This window comes from Aythya ferina (genome assembly GCF_964211825.1).
Source record: "Aythya ferina genome assembly, chromosome: 14".
Classification (NCBI taxonomy): Eukaryota; Metazoa; Chordata; class Aves; order Anseriformes; family Anatidae; genus Aythya; species Aythya ferina.
In genome coordinates, this window is record NC_140312.1 from 10389212 (window position 1) to 10404457 (window position 15246).

Below are 15246 nucleotides of genomic sequence, written 5' to 3' on the forward strand. Positions count from 1 at the left end.
GTGGATTTGGCTCTAAGCCTTAAAGGCTGCAGGATCTGTACTTAGATATATCCTGTCTTCCATCCCTCTCCCATGTGCATATACCTATATATCTTCTAGGGTTATTTTGAGGCACTTCCTAGTCTGTGGCAATTCCTAAAAAGAAGTGGCTCAGCCTTCAGCCTAGCAGTAAGGAGCAGGAGATCTTCTGGTGTCAGGGTCACTCTCTTCCTTAGCCAGCTTGCTGACATCTTCTGAGTTTCTCTGCTTAGGGACTTCTTTTTTTTCTCCCTCTCCAACTGCATTCTACTGAAGGCAGCTACATGGAACCAGAGTCTCAGTTGATCTTTTTTGCTCGTTTCCACCCACAGAAGTCTGTCTTTTTTAACATCCCAAATACCTTGGTAACAAGATCATGGGTCTTGATTTGAGATAAATCTTTAGCTGATGATCTTTTTTTCCTCCCTTTCCTTTCCCAGATCTGAACAGCAGCACAGAGGTAAAGATGTACCTTCACCCAGGACCAAGAAGGTTTCAGAATCTGTTTCACTTGGTCTCTTCCCTAATGGGGAGTTTAATTAGGTTTCTTCTTCCCCTCAGAAAAAAGTCTGGCAATTCAAAGCACTGGGGTGAAGGAGAGCTGCCTTTTGCTCTCATCCAAAGTGCAGTGAAGCCAGTGGAAAGCCTGGCATTGACTTCAAGGGATGCTAGCCCAGAATATCTCCGCTTTGCAGCTGTGCAACTTTTATCCCACATAGCTCCTGCCTTCTGACGGGGCCAGCTGAGAGCCACTCTTTCTGCCCAGCTGCCTCAGGGGTAGCTGTCCTTTCTATTCAGCCCCAAAATGCCGCGTTTCAGCCCCAAATTTCCTTCCCAACAGGCCGGGCTTTACGCCCCGCAGCGGCACGGCACAACCTTCGTCCTTTTCTTTGTGCCATGCTGGAGCTCGTGGCCGCTCGCCAGTCTCCACAGCAACGCTTTCTGAAGGCCTGGCAGGGGATTAGGGATAAATACGTGCAGAAATGGGGTTTCTTTTGATGGATGAGGATCTGTCTTACTAGAAAGCGAGTGAAAATAGCACAGAGAATAGCGTGCGATCTGCAAACTGCTCTCTGAAGTTAGGCTTGGATTTTTAGACCCTCGGCCTAAAAGGTATGGCAGCATGGCATGGTTGTGGGATTCTGGCAATGTGCACGTGAAATGTAAGTCAAATGTGTTCGTGGGCCTGGGTGGTGTCAGTGCTACTGGTTTGCTTTTGCGAGTGATCAGTTGTTTTTCCATCTGATTTGTGTTTTAAGGTGATTTGAAGCGGATTTCCTGACCGTAACTTCTTGGTTGGTGGTTGCCAACCCACTCCTGGTTCAAACACCTTGAAAGCTGCAGTGCAGGGTCAGATATATGGACCAAGGTGGAGTGCAGTGATGGGGAAGGGTCTCCACAACAGGCTAATATCCTAAGGTACATATAGATATAAGTAGGGCCAACAGTTTAACCGTGTTGTCATGGGCGGAGATGGGCATAAACCCACCAGGATCACCAAGACCCAGAGCCAGTCTCAAGCAATAGAAAATAACCTTTGAACATCGTTGTTCCAGGTGCTTGGGGGGTGGTAATATTGTAGGGTGCACGATGCAACTGCACAGCTTAAAACAAACATTTCTGACCACTACAAAGCTGTCTCCTGAAGCCTAGCACAGCCGTACAGCTCCACGAACTGAAGCAGGACCTGTGTTGGACAATAAGGTGACTGAGACTCCTGAGACGAGGAGGTAGGTCAGCTGCTCGTGGGGCTGCACAGCCACTCGACGGCCTTTACAGGGGAATGAGTCAGGGATGTCGGTACCATAGCAGAAAGATTTGCCTCCTGAAGAAATCAGGGCAGGTGTGGGATCACCTAGCACACGCTCTCGTTGCCTTGTAAACTCCTGTGGTTCGTGAGCTGGATCAGATGAGGCAGCAGGGCGGTTAACACCTCTGCCTAGTGGCCCCCGGGTAACCCCACGCTTTTGGACATTGTCAGCAAAATCTGACTTAATGAGCACAAAGTCCTTTTGGTAGGGGTGTGGGGGGAAATTTCTTGCTTTTCTAGATTCTTCCTCCTGTGTCACAACAGCAGTGAGTTTGCTTTGCCTTAGTGCTTACTCACCAAAGAACGGCCCCGTCTGCTGCCCTCCCATGTAGCTAGCTGATACCCAAGGGGGAGGTCAGATCCCAAAGGCTGTGAGCTTTGGAAGTTATGCTTTCCCTTGCAGACTGTGCCTGTGATCTGGTATTCTTAAATCCTGCATCCAGGAATTAAACTAACAGTGTGCAGGAGAATTGCAGAAATTCACTGACATCGGTCCTGTTTTTCATTTTTTCCCTTCGGTTAAAAAAAAAAAAAAAAAAAGAAATCCACTGACTGAAACAGCTCTTGGGGTTAATCCTGATGGAATGGGGAGCAGGATGTGGTCGCCAGCGGGTTTTAACCTCTGTCCTGAGGAACTGCAAAACTTTGAAAATCACAGAGGGAAAACACACCGCTGCTTTGTCCATACCCACGTACTTTGGTGTGGTAAGGGACAGTGGGCTCCACGTGGGAGAGCCAGTGATGGTGGCGATGGCTGCCGAGAAGCAGGAGCAAAAGATAAATGTTTTTTGGTCAATATATAATCAACAAAGAAATTTGGGTTGTGAAGGCATTTCTGAAAGAGCTGAGGTAGGAACGTGTTCTCGTCTGGGTATTTGTGGGAGCGACGGCAGCAGCCAGGGAGTGACGATCACTTAGAGCAGGGTAATAAAGAGCCTGGAGAAAACTGCGCATGGAAGATGTGGCAACTGTTAAGAAAATGACTGTAAAATGACTTATTTGTTACTCAACACCTCCCCTCCTTTCTTCTGCGTTGACACATTGCATGTGCTTGCTAAACTAACAACAGTTGTCACCTGGATTCGTATCACCTGATGCCTTCACAACAACTTGGTCCCAGTCAGTGACTTTTTATTCCAAGGGAAGATCCAAGATGAAAAAAAAAAACACACACCACGACTGGGGAATTTCAGCAGTTTGTAGGACTGTAATTAGAACAGCCAAGGAGAGCTCGCTGACCTGGTGTCAAGGAGGGCGAGCCATCGCAGCAGGCCAAAAGGGAGTTGTTGGGACCCTGCAGTATTCGAGCTCTGTTCCGTGAGCAGCGCAGAGCATGCCTTGCTCATTAGGGACTCGTGTTTCCAGGGCATCGTTAGTGTTGATGGGAAGTATTAATGATGCTCTTGGAAGAGAAGTTGAACAAGGCAGAGCCATTCTGGCACGTGGGCCCTAAGAAAGGGAGGAAGTTGCACAAGCTGATATTTTTCAAGTGGAAAGGGATGAAGTCAACGGGGACAAGAGTTGTTGTTCCTTGTGGTTCCAGACTGTGGGAAGAAAAACCCATTTTCCAAAAGGACCGTGGCCGGGCATTTTGCAGCTGAAGGATCCTGAAAATAGCTGTAATTGATCGTGTCCACTTGGAGGTGAGACATGGGATAACCATACTAAAAAAAAATAAAATAAATGATGATGGTGTAAAGCCTTTTTCTACTCTCAGTATTTTTTCCTTATCTGATCCCCACCTGCAGCTGGGAGTTGGCCCAGTTTCTGTTCTGCTGAAAGACCTCTCCTAGCTTGCTGAGATCCTTCCAGCAACGCGTGCAGCAAGGTTTCTTTCCAGATTGTTCTTGTTAGTTTTCAGATGCAGCTGCATCTGTGTGAGAATTCAGCTTTCTACCACAGGCATCTTCAGTGAGCAAAATATAACGTTGCTTGAAATTTTAGGGACAAAACAAAGGAAACGAGGCCGTTTCTGCTTGCCAGCACCATACCTAGCCGTGCCGTGGTTCTGGCTTTGTGGAGGGCGTGCGTGTCAAATGCCATTTATGCCTCAAAGGAAGGCAGAACCATCCAAATGCTAAGATGGGGTTGGAAAGGGAAGAAGCAGAGAATGTCTTTCGTAAGTACTTTGGGAGCAGCCCTGAGGATACCCATAAGAAAGGCAGGGGGAATGAAATGTCAAAACAGAGCTTTCTGGCAATGCTAATTATTTTGCTTTTTGTAGATAATGGTTAAGAGAACATCTTTATTTTTATGGTACATCAGACATGTGCTTCGAGCCCACAGCTATAACGTAAATGCCATGTCCTTGCCCAAAGGAGCCTTCAATTCAGCTGAGCCTCTTTATTTTATAGAGACATATGTCTGTTGGTAAACAAATCAGGCTTGGTTTTCCCTTCCACTCATACAAGCAATTATCATTACAGGGCATGAAACCGGGCCAGTTGGTTGCCTTGTCAGCTTCTCCGATTCCTTCTCCTCTGCAGATCCTGCCCAGAAGGATGTTTCCCAGAGCACAGCTGGGCAAATCGTGAGGAGTATTAACAGCAAAATGTTAGTAAGGGCGTCTAACGTCCACCAGCTCTGGAGCTTTTACCAAGAGGTGGCTGCGCAGTCATCCAGGTTGCCTCTTAAATGCACCCAGGGCCTCACCAACGAGTGGGATTAAACCCTGGATGTAGCCTCCTTTAGGGAGGGTGGGCAGGAATAAGACATGGAGCAGAAATCTGCGGCAGAGGAGAGAGGAGGATGGAGGGATGAAGGCCCCACATGTGGCAGGGCTGGGGAGGAGGCTGGAGCAGCGGTGGCAGGGGGCTTCTCAGGAGGCTGGTGGGGAGAGACTCTTCCAGGTGTGATGCAGGGTAAGGAGCCGAGCCCACGAGCAGCCAGCTTGGTGCTGGTTTTTCTCCCCGATGCCCGTCAGCAATTCTGCAGCGGCAGCGAGCTCTGCTGGAAGCGCACTGGTGTCAAAGGGTCCTTGTCTGGGGGCAAACAGCACGGCACAGCCCCACGCAGCTGAAAACACAATGTGTGACCCTTAGCAGCTCCTGTCCGTCTCAGTTCTGTGACATTTTCTGTGTTGGAGAGGCCGGTGAAGGCACCCCTTGTAAAGTAAAGGCGGTGGGTGAGAAAAGAAAGCTGAAATGACACCTTCCTCTGCACTGACCTCCAGAAATCTAGACCCCAGAGGCTGTGATACAAACTCACGTTCTTGCTTTTCTCATAGGCTTGTTGTATTTGATCCAGCAGTGCTCATGACACGATACCCTCACCGTCTGCTTTAGGCTCACTGCTCCTGAGCAGATCTGAGAGCCCACGTGGGACAGAGAGGGCAGCTGCTCACCTGTTGCAGGAACCGGTGCTCTCGGCTGCCATCTGCTCTTCTTCTCCCCTAGGTACGAGTGTTCAGAAGCACTTAACACTGAGAGGTTTGGTTTCCTGGTCATTATTTCTCCCAAGACGTGCTCTACCATGCATGCCATGTCTGTTGGCTTCCTGCTAGATAAGCCGTGTATTTTCTGTATTAAAGCAGGCAATGGCATCTTCCTCAGCCAAATCTGTTTCTCAATAGTGGGTGTAGGAGAATGTCATCCTCACCGCGTGTTTATGTCTGCCTTAAGTTTCTATAGCTGCTTATTCCTGCCTCACCTTGGGAATAGTCCCTGCAGCGCTGTTTGTAGGGAGCAGGACCCTAAGCTCCGAGCTCCTCTTGGAGATCTGGGGGAGAGGTGGTGGTGTGCAGCTGCAGGTCGATGTTTGGCCAAGGAGAGCAATAAATTTCAGAATCTATGTCATTAAATTGTGCAGTTTGGTCTGGGCTTCTGTCTTGATCTTGGGAACTGTTTGTTAATAGTTAAGAAAGCCTCGACAGATTCTGACCTGGTTAATAAATAACTCAGGGAAGAGAAGGTTTCTTTTTTTACATTACAGGTTAGTTTACTTTATTTTTAATGATGTTCCTCGTGTGTGTCTAATAAAAATTGCTGGAGAGCCTAAGTCAAACAGCAACAGGTTAGTGGCATTGGAACCATTTGTGCTTGTTTCTGTGTCAAGCCAACGCAGCTTTGTTTTAGTCTCCTGCCTCCCATGAAACATACTATAGGATTAAATATCCCATAGTAATTAAGGATTGAAGAGACCCGTGGAACCTGGTCACAGTCTGTCCTCTTGCAAAATCGGATTACAAATTCCAGGTGGCGTCATCTCAGGTATGAGGTGCTTTTAGCCAGAAGAAATCAGCTTATTTTTGTAATTGCGTTCCTGAGAACTACGGCCTGTGAATCTGGGATTCTGTCATTGATTTTGTTTCTCCATATGTTGAAACAGCCCGAGCAGAGAGTGTTCAGGCTCCCATCCCCCTGGATTATTTTGTGAATGTTTCTTTCATCTTAGATCACAGACAGACAAGCATCAGCTCACGAGGTGTCATGTACCAGCTACTGAATATAGAGCTGTAAGAAGCAGAAAACACAGGCTCTGCTTCTTTAATTAGTTCATGCATCTGCTTTGTTAGCTGATCAGAAGTCCAAGAGCATAAGGAGAATTTGGCCCAGGACACTGATAGCCATGCAGTGAGATCATCAACAATTCCTTCCAAGAGTGAAGGTTAAGGAGTCCTCCTCCTAGGTCCCAAAATAGATTTCCTGTTGAAAACCCAGCGAGTTGCACTACTTCAGTCTCACACAGCCACTTCTTGCCATTGCGGGAAAAATAACAAACCTCGGTGTGGTTTGTGCCCCGATGCACGTGGCTTCCAGGAGACCCTCAGCTGTGGGGTCTCGGCTCTTTTGCCATCTCCCAGCTGGGTGGATGTGTCCCTCACCAGCTGCTGCGTCTCGGTTCAGACAGATCTCCCAAAGGGCAAAGATGGCCCAGGGGTCCAGAGGACTGATGTTTGCTGGGAGATGCAAAGGCTTGAAAGGTGTAGGGAAGGGTGAGATAAAATGTACTCGTATGAGGTTTTATTATGCCTTGGGAAAGGTCCTACATGCCTCGTTAGGAGCTGCAGAGAGAAACTTCTGTGTGCGAACAGGAGGAGCAACATCAAAGATTGTGCCCTATGGGATGGTTTTGTAGCCGGTTGGTGGCTGTTCCCTGGAGGGGAGACAGACTGCAGCCAGGTGCTTTTAAGCAGGTACGGCCACCAGAAAAACAGCTGAGACCGGGTGCATATTCTTGCCAAATGTGAGGTGTCTTGTTTTCAGGAACAAGAGCAGCTCTCATTTGTTTCACACATTTTAGCCTGCCCATCCATCCATCCATCCATCCAACCATCCATCCATCCATCCATCCATCCATCCATCCATCCATCTTTCCAACGTCTGCCTTAGCATTGCAGCTTCAGCACGTCTGAAAAGCAGCTGTGTGGGTGTAGAAAAACCAAAGAGGCTGCTCGGCTCAGGACAGCCAATATTCATCACTGTCCTGCTCAGTGTCATGCTGGCCTGGCCTTCCCTGGTTGGGATGGGCAGAACTGGTTCAAGAGCCTTCTGAATTCCCCTGAAAGTGGGATGCTTTGTGGGAAAACCCCTTCATCCTAGGAGTTGTGTCACTGGTGCTTCACATGAAGCTGTTCTTGTAGCCTGAGAACATGGAGCAAGTGGGTGGATGAAGCTAACTCTGTTGTGCAACTTAAGGCTGACATGCAAGTGGGAGCAATGCTGTCTTCTGGAAAATATCTGACCCCCTGGAAACACCAACTTCTGCCCATGTTAATCTGTCAGCCTCAAGCAGCTCTCTGAGCTGAGGTTACAGCCATGCTCGGTACTTGGAATGAGAGGAGCCTAAATCTAGGCCCAAATCTAACAGAAGGAACTGACCCTGCTCTCAGCTTTCCCGTTGACTTCTGTAGGACGTAGCAAGAAATCCTCTCTTAAACCTTGATGGTGCAGTCAGGAGTCAGGCAGAAAACAGGCATGGTCTGGACGTGTGTGGGCTCCTGGGTTTCCGAGTGATGGATGCCTTGGGCTAAGAAGAAGAAGGACTGAACATTTTGAGTTATTTCTACATACTGCCTATCTCACGAGAGTGTTTTTAGGGCTCTTTTTTCCAAGTGTGTCCTTTCTATCTCTAAGTTTTGGGTTGGAAATGTCTTTAGCCCAGGGCAGGTGCTCCGGTTGTTTCAGGGGCTGGGGCTGGCAGACGAGGGCAGCCTGGGCACAGCACCTCTCTGGCACCAGGACTACTTTCCTTGGGCCCTGATCAAGTTGTGCTTAGCCACCACAAGCTGCCCTGTAGATTTGATTCAGAGCAATAGATTTATATCATAAACCGTTTGCCGGCGGCACCACGTTATTCCCACTTCTGTGCCAAGCCTTACTTGACTGCACCTGCACTGTGAATGGGAGAGGAGCCTGCTGTTCTCCGAGCTGGACCTGTTTTCTCTCCTTGGTTCACAAGGCTCCCAGGGCGGTTTTACTGAAACAATTGGGAAGGGAATGTCAGCCTGGTTTGGCAAGGAAGGGGATGGGAGCCAGCAGCGAGGGCTGCAGAGACGTGAACCCTGCCCTGCTGCTGAATGCTTCACACGCCGTGCCCGGGACACCAAGGTAGGGGCGAGATCAGAGGGCTGCATAAGGGAGCAGAGGCTGGGTGATGCCACATACCAGGGCTGCTGCTTGTCTCCAGCCCTTGCATACCAGCCGCATCGCTGTCCCCAAAGGGGCAAACTGCAGCAGCGCTCCCCCAGGCCTGGTATGCAGGCAGGAATAGACACAGATGCACCCACAGCAGCACACACCACGCTTGTCGGGCTCGGAGGTGGGGATTTGTACTTTGCCTGTTGGCACACAAAATAAGACTGGCTCAGGGGAACTGGGAAACCTGTCCCAAGAGAGGCGTTTTAACTCTCTCCAAAGCCTGCAGCTTTCTTTTTCCCCAAGGTGAGAGTCCTCTGTCTTGGCGCTGCGCCTCTCAGCCTGTTCAGCTCGCAGCCTGAACTGCATGGTAGGCACAGAAAAAAAGAAACAAAGAGATGCCCAACTTTCTGCCAACTTCCCTGGAGCCCTAAAGAGAGGCTTGAGCACATCCTTCTGGGCTTTCGTGTACATATAAATATTCCGTGTGTTGTTTCGTGACTCTCCTCCTCTTCTGTGACTTCATCCGTGGTCTTGGAGGACAGGCAGACTACTCGTGGATGCCATCCTCATCCTATAAATTACGAACCTGGCAGCTACCCTAGCTCTCCCTTTCTGGCCTCAGGCCTATCTGCAATGCTCGTGGCACATCGCAGGAGCCCACACGTGCTCCCAAGGAGTCTGCTCTCCGTGAAGGACACCTCAAGCTACTCGTGGCTTCTGCTCTCGCTGCTCCATTGCTCCTTGCTGCATCCCCACGGCCTGGGAGCTGCTGAAGCTTTGCATCTTTGAAAGGGAAAAGTTGGGCTGGGGTAAATGACAGAGCAATGCTAGCACATCGATATTGTGGATGCAAGAAGTTAGGGGGTAAAACTAGTGATTCTGTGGATGGGATTTCAAAGCCTCCAGCAGCCCAGGGTTTCATCTATATGAAAGATGAGGGCCGCTCTCTCTCTTTCCATCTCTTTTCTTAATTTTAAGAATAATCCTTTTGGTTCACCCCCATTAGCATTTCCTTAAAAGGGACCCTTTTTCCACACCAGCCCGGGGAGAGCCCGAGACATCATCCAAAGCACTGCAACGAACGGGGCGATGGCTCACGCAGGCAGGCTGGTCTCCAGAGGTCCTTCCTAAAGGAAACTAAATTAAATGAGGGTAGAGGGTATAATAAATTACTGTTTATTTTCACAACATCCAAAACCATTCAGGGCAGCAGGGACTGACCCGCAGAGAAGCAGCAGGGGGATGGCAGCAGTTACTTTTCCCTCTTGCACTGCTACTGGCTCATGCTGGGTGCCCTTGCTGGCACAGAAAGGACCCAAGGGCACTTTGAGGGGTAAAAGCCACCGCTTCCACGGGAAGAAGCACTCTCGCTGATTGTCCTGCCCTTGCACCAGCTCCTCCCTGGTGTGCAGGTGCGTGAGCCGATTAGATAAGTGACCTGGGTTAAAACCAACCTGGAGGGAAGGAAAGGTGAGATTAAAAGACCAGTGAATTTATTTCACTGGCATGGCTGGTTTAGGCTGGCAAAGTTTGTATCAGAGCATGTGAAATGGCGATGAAAAGCCTTTTCTTTCCACCGTGGTTCTGAGTTTTTGGACCAAAGCTTTGTTATTGTTGTGAGATGTCTTTTTTCTTGTAGCTGAGCACTTGTCAGAGAATTCACTTCATTTTCATTCACTCTTGGCAGGGAAAACCCAGCACTTCCTCAGCGAGAGCTCACTGGAGCAGGACTAGGAAGAGGAGCATGGTGAACTCCAGCATAGCTATGAGAAAAAACAGAGCCTGTAGTGAGAAGGTGCCTCTTTGGTTCAGGGCTTTAACAAATTCCCTGTTAGCAGTTTTTCCTGAGATCTGATTTCACTTCAGTTGGTTCAATTTCACACTGGCCCCGTGCACAAATGCAGTTTGGAGGCATGCTTTTGGAGACTTTACTCGGGGAGTAGCATCTATGGATGGCTCTTTCAGTGAGACTTTTCAGGGTTCAGGGCCGTGAACTCCTTTCTGGAGCCTCTGAGCAGCAAATTGTGGGGCTGTGGTTGGTATTGGGGATGATGGATTTTGACGGATGGGGAGTTTGAGTTTGGTGCTGGGTGAATCTGCAAAGCGAAGGGTGGGAGCTTTGTTCCCTCACGTGCAATTTTCTTCCAGCAGCCAGGTTTTGGCAGGTCAGGAGCTGGCGGCTGTTATCGGAGCAGACTCCAGAGATACGGGTGCTGTGCTCGGTTCATCACCCCAAGTCCAAGTTCCTTCCCTGGTGATTTCCTGCCCTCCTGCAGATAAGCTGCAACCTGCTGCGGCATCTGTAGCGCTGGGAACAGCCCTCGTCTGGAGCTGCTGGAGCTCCTGGAAACCTGGCATTAATGAAGGGGTCCCCATCCCATCTGAGGGGTGGATGGCTCCGATAAGGGCTGATGTCCACGGCACAGAGATGACCCTCAGTGGCTTGCCCCTAGCAGACAGCCGCCAGCAGAGGTGGCAAATGGCTCAGGGGAGCTCAATTCTCTTTGGAAACTAACCCTCAAGGCATGGTTCTGCCATAAAACCACCACCTTTTCCTCTCTACAGAGAAAACAAACATACTGAAAACATCCCTGTGTGCAGGCAGGGCCACTGTCGGGGCAGCAGGGGACGTCTCCTACCTGGTGTTGGGCAGCTGGGTGGCTGCAGCAGAGCGGTGAGCTGCTGGCGTGGGTCACTGCTCCAGCACAGCACCAACAGGACAGGCAGCGTGCGGCGCTTCAGTGCTTGGGGTATCCTAATTACCACGGCTTGGCTCGCTGAAGGGAGGGAAATGTGTGGGTATTTACACGGCAATGTTAGCACAGCCGTATTTTTCTCCTAGGGAAACCTGTGGCTGCTGAGGGACGCGGCTTTGACCTCCCTGGGGAGGCACAGATGAGCTTTTGGTGTCCTGTGCTGTGCTCGCCCTGCTGGCAGCTCAATCCGTGGGAGCACGGTGGTTGAGGTTCTCCTGGTGCCTTTCTCTTACCTTTCCTATCGTGGTTGAGGTGTTCTGGTGGCTTTCTCTTACCTTTTCATCACCTGCTCCTTGCTTTAGCAAGCCTGTTCTCCCTTCTGTTCCGTGATTGCTGTCATGCAAATCTCTGCCAACTGGGAAAATAGCAGAAGTTCCACTTTGCTCTAACCCCCTCGATTTTATCTTTATTTTAAGAGTGAACCATCCCCTGTCCGGGGCAGGCTGCTGAGCTGCAGGGGCTCTCAAGCCGGCCCACTGCACTCGCTCACATCTGCAGGAGTCGCTGCCCGTGCAGAGCCAACATCAGCGTGAGTAAGTCCTGGCTCCAGCAGAGCTGAGAGCAGAGACTTCTGCCCAGCCCGTCCTTCAGGTTGGGGCGCATTCTTGGGAGCAGCAGCTTACCCCTTCACAGCTCTTGCTTCAGCTGCAGCCTACCGAGGCATTTTTTTTCCCAGAGAACAAACCTTTCTTATCGGTAACTGCCCGGGTAGATTAAAAGATGGTAAAACAATGGAGGGTGAGCTGGGATGAGGGGAAGGGAGAGCTGCATGTGGGTTACAAAGCTCAGCCTGGCCGTGGTGACTCTGCACAGCCCATCCCGAGGCTGCTGCGCCTCAGCTCTGCCCTGGATGCGACTCTAGAGTGGAGACTTGTTCCCCAGAAAAGGTTTTGAGATGTCTGTGTTTGTTTTTTTTCTAGGTGGAAGGATGTGTGAGTAAAAAGGGAAGGACTTCTTGTTCTCTGTGGGGCTTTGAAAAGCATCCTCCATGAAAAAGAGGCCCTTGAGTTGAGATTTACAGCAGCCCGAGCAATTACCCAGCTGTATCTAACATCTGCCGCTCTCAAAGGGTCTCTCGGTTACTTAGCTTTGCATGGTTTCTTTTCTGATAGTCACAGGTGTGTGTGCTTGTGTGCAGTTTCTTTACTCCTCCTGATTCAGGAGATACTTTTAACCCAGCGTGTCGTCAGGTTGGGCTGGCTTCCCGTTCGTTCCCACTGGATAAATGGGAGTCCTGGTCAGCACCTGGTGGTTTTTTGAAAGGAGAGCAGGGTCAGCCGTGGCGTCTGGGCCAATCCCTCATTGCCCGAATATCTTCATTTAGCTCTTTTTTGTCTTTAGAGACTTCTCTAAGTCTGCTTTACGTCTGAGCATACACACGTGAGCTGAGAAGAACTGCGGAGGGAATCGGTGCCAAACAGAGGGGCAGGGTGAGGCTGCGCCCAGCTCCCAGAGCGATGCGTGGGCCCCCAGCCCCTCCGAGCTCGTGCCTGGGTGCAGCAGGTGCCTGAAGGCTGTGCCCCCGCTCTGAGCACCTCCTCATCCTTCCCAGCCTCTGTGGTGTGAGCAGCCACGTCCTGGTCCCCGATATCTCTCCTGCATGCAGAAAGGGAGGGAGAGGGGGCCAAGAGGCGTCCTCCAGCCCTTCGTGATGGTGCAGCGGGGCTGCGCTGCTCGCCGTGAGCTCCTCGGAGTAACCGATTGCTCCCAAGGGACACGCCACCTCTTTCCATTTTCAGCCTATTTGTGCGAGGAGGGTGTTTTAATTTTGATTTTTAGTTTTGTTTTACGTTTGATGCCAATCTCTATTGTTTGAGGAAACTTTTGCTAGGAAACTGGGACTGGAGAAAAGGAAACTCAAAGACAGGGCGGCCCAACCCTTTGCAGGAATCTGTTCTCTCCTGAAGGTTAAAGCTTGTCATTTTTTGATTTACTGGAAATGATTGGTGTTTCCTTTGTTCTCCTTTGCGGTGGCTGCTCCGATAAGCCCTGAGGGATGCTTTCCTTGGACAGGTCTGGAACAATTACAGCAAAAGAAATAAGGAAAGTAAACACATGTCCTGTTTTTCCCTATTCCATTTCTGTTAATCAGCGGCTCGCCTTGTTTCGGAGAGAGACTTGGGACCCTGCCTCTCTAATTCCTGGGGACGCTACATGGCTGCAAACCCAGAAATACCAAACACTGCAGAGCTATGTGGTCTGACCTTTTGGGGTTTTGGAGAGCTGGCTCCCGGGGCTGGTATGGCTCAGAGATGGAAGTCGTTTCGCAGCTCGACGTGAAGCTTGCCCCGGCACAGAGCCTGTTCCACACGCAGAAAATCCCGAGTCCTTTCCAGGACCGGGGCAGGGCAGCGCTGCAGCCCCCGGATGCGCAGGGCTGTGTGTGGCCCAGAGGCATGCAGGGGGACGCTGTAGGTCGGATCCTGCTGATAAACCCCTGCTGCTTCAAGGACGGGGACTGGCGGATCGCAGTGTAACGCTGAGTGTGACTGCAGCCAGACCGAGTGCGGACGGGGACCTGGGCAGCCCTGTCCCCCCGCGGTGCGGCAGTCCCGTCGTGTGAAGGGCTGCTGCTGTGGGGAACCACTTCTGGTCCTGGTGCTTCCTAACCTGGAGTCCTCATGCCCCAGGAGAGCTGTGCAAGGGGCTTGCCCCTACAGAGAAGCCTGGGTGCCCCAACCCACGCAGCAGGAGGCCTTCCCAGTGCCTTCCCAGCTGTGTGGCATCTCTGCGCCTCGGTTTCTCCCTGCAGAAACGCAGTGCAGCAGCCCCTGCCTCCATAGGGTGCTCCGAGGCTTGTTTGTGTCTCGTGAAGTGCTGAGATGCCTGGAAAAAGAACCACGAAAATGCCTCCTGAGGAGGCACAGCCTGAGCTCTTTGGGCTGCTGCTGCTTGGAGCCGCAGGGCTGAGCCTCGAGCGTGCTGCTGCTCGCTGTGGGCACCTTTGGTGCAGTTCGCTCAGTCCCAGCCCCTGGCCACATCCCTGACCGCTGTGACCGGCTGCTGCAGCGCTGGGGAGGGAGAAAGGGGACTGCTGCCTCTGCTCGTGGAGGGCTTAGACCAACGTGACGTTTTTGGGGACAACAGCTGAGAGACCCACTTGTCCCAACCTGCCCACAGCAGCACAGACACAACCCACCAGGTCCGAGGGAACGCGAGGAGCCACCAGCTGCTCTGCTCACCACCCTTGCTCCTTCCTCCTGTGCCAGCCTTCAATGCCACTCTGCGGGTGATGGCAGGGCACGCCGAGATGCCCCAGAAACCTTTCCCGTTGCTGTTTTATCAGCTGGCACACAGCTGGCAGGCTGGTGGTGGGAGCAGCTGGAGGGAGATACCCAGCAGCACTCTCCATAAAAGTCCAGATGAAGGATGGAAACACCTGCTAGCACCAGAAAAAATGTTTGCTCTGGGACGCTAGGAATTACACCCTGCAGTGCACATGGCTGCTCACATGCATAATTTCCTCATCATTGCCAGTTAAAGAGGCAGGTGATGGATGGGCCAGTGGAAGCCAAGAGCAGAGTGAAGGCAGCAGGCTCAGTCCTTGCCAGGTAGCGGAGATGATGGCTCGCAAACTGTTCTCTTCCCTACCTGGCTGTATCACAAGTACTGCGAAGCATCTCCTCCTTTTCACGACACAGGGATACATAACAGATTCCTCTTCTCTTTAGATAAAACTCTTCTGTAATAGAGTGCTCTTCCATTCAGAATAGGCATGTTTTTTAAAATAAACAGAGAGAATTCATGGCCATGGGAAAATCGGTGACGGATTTACTGTTGATTTCCTCCCGAAGCTCAGTCCAGTTCCTACCCTGAGCAAACCCAGTTCAGAGCAAAGAGAGATGAGCTGGACTTGGTGCTTGGTGAAAAAAGCTGTCTGCTGCAAGCAGGGACTTGGTGCTGCGAAGCTGCTTGCCAGGGAGAAGCTGGTTTGAGGGTAAAAGAGCGGAGCCGGCTGGAAGATGCAGGGACTGGATGTCTCACCCGAGCTCTGCCCACCAGCACAGCTTCCTTGCATTAAGCTGCTGGAAGCTGATGGCTGCAGAGCCACCACAGCCTCTTCCTCAGTGCTCAGTTCCCTCTT

General features: G+C 51.0%; 1 protein-coding gene and 1 long non-coding RNA gene across 3 annotated transcripts in view; both read left to right on the forward strand.

Moving 5' to 3' along the window:
• The window catches only part of NEURL1B (neuralized E3 ubiquitin protein ligase 1B), a gene marked incomplete at its 5' end in the record, with an annotated part of 117338 nt that overhangs the window by 59997 nt on the left and 42095 nt on the right, over window positions 1-15246 (forward strand). The window lies entirely within an intron of this gene.
• Window positions 1335-3523, forward strand: LOC311444766. Its single transcript, XR_014698052.1, has 2 exons — window positions 1335-1748; window positions 2370-3523. It is a non-coding gene; the product is annotated as an uncharacterized lncRNA (long non-coding RNA).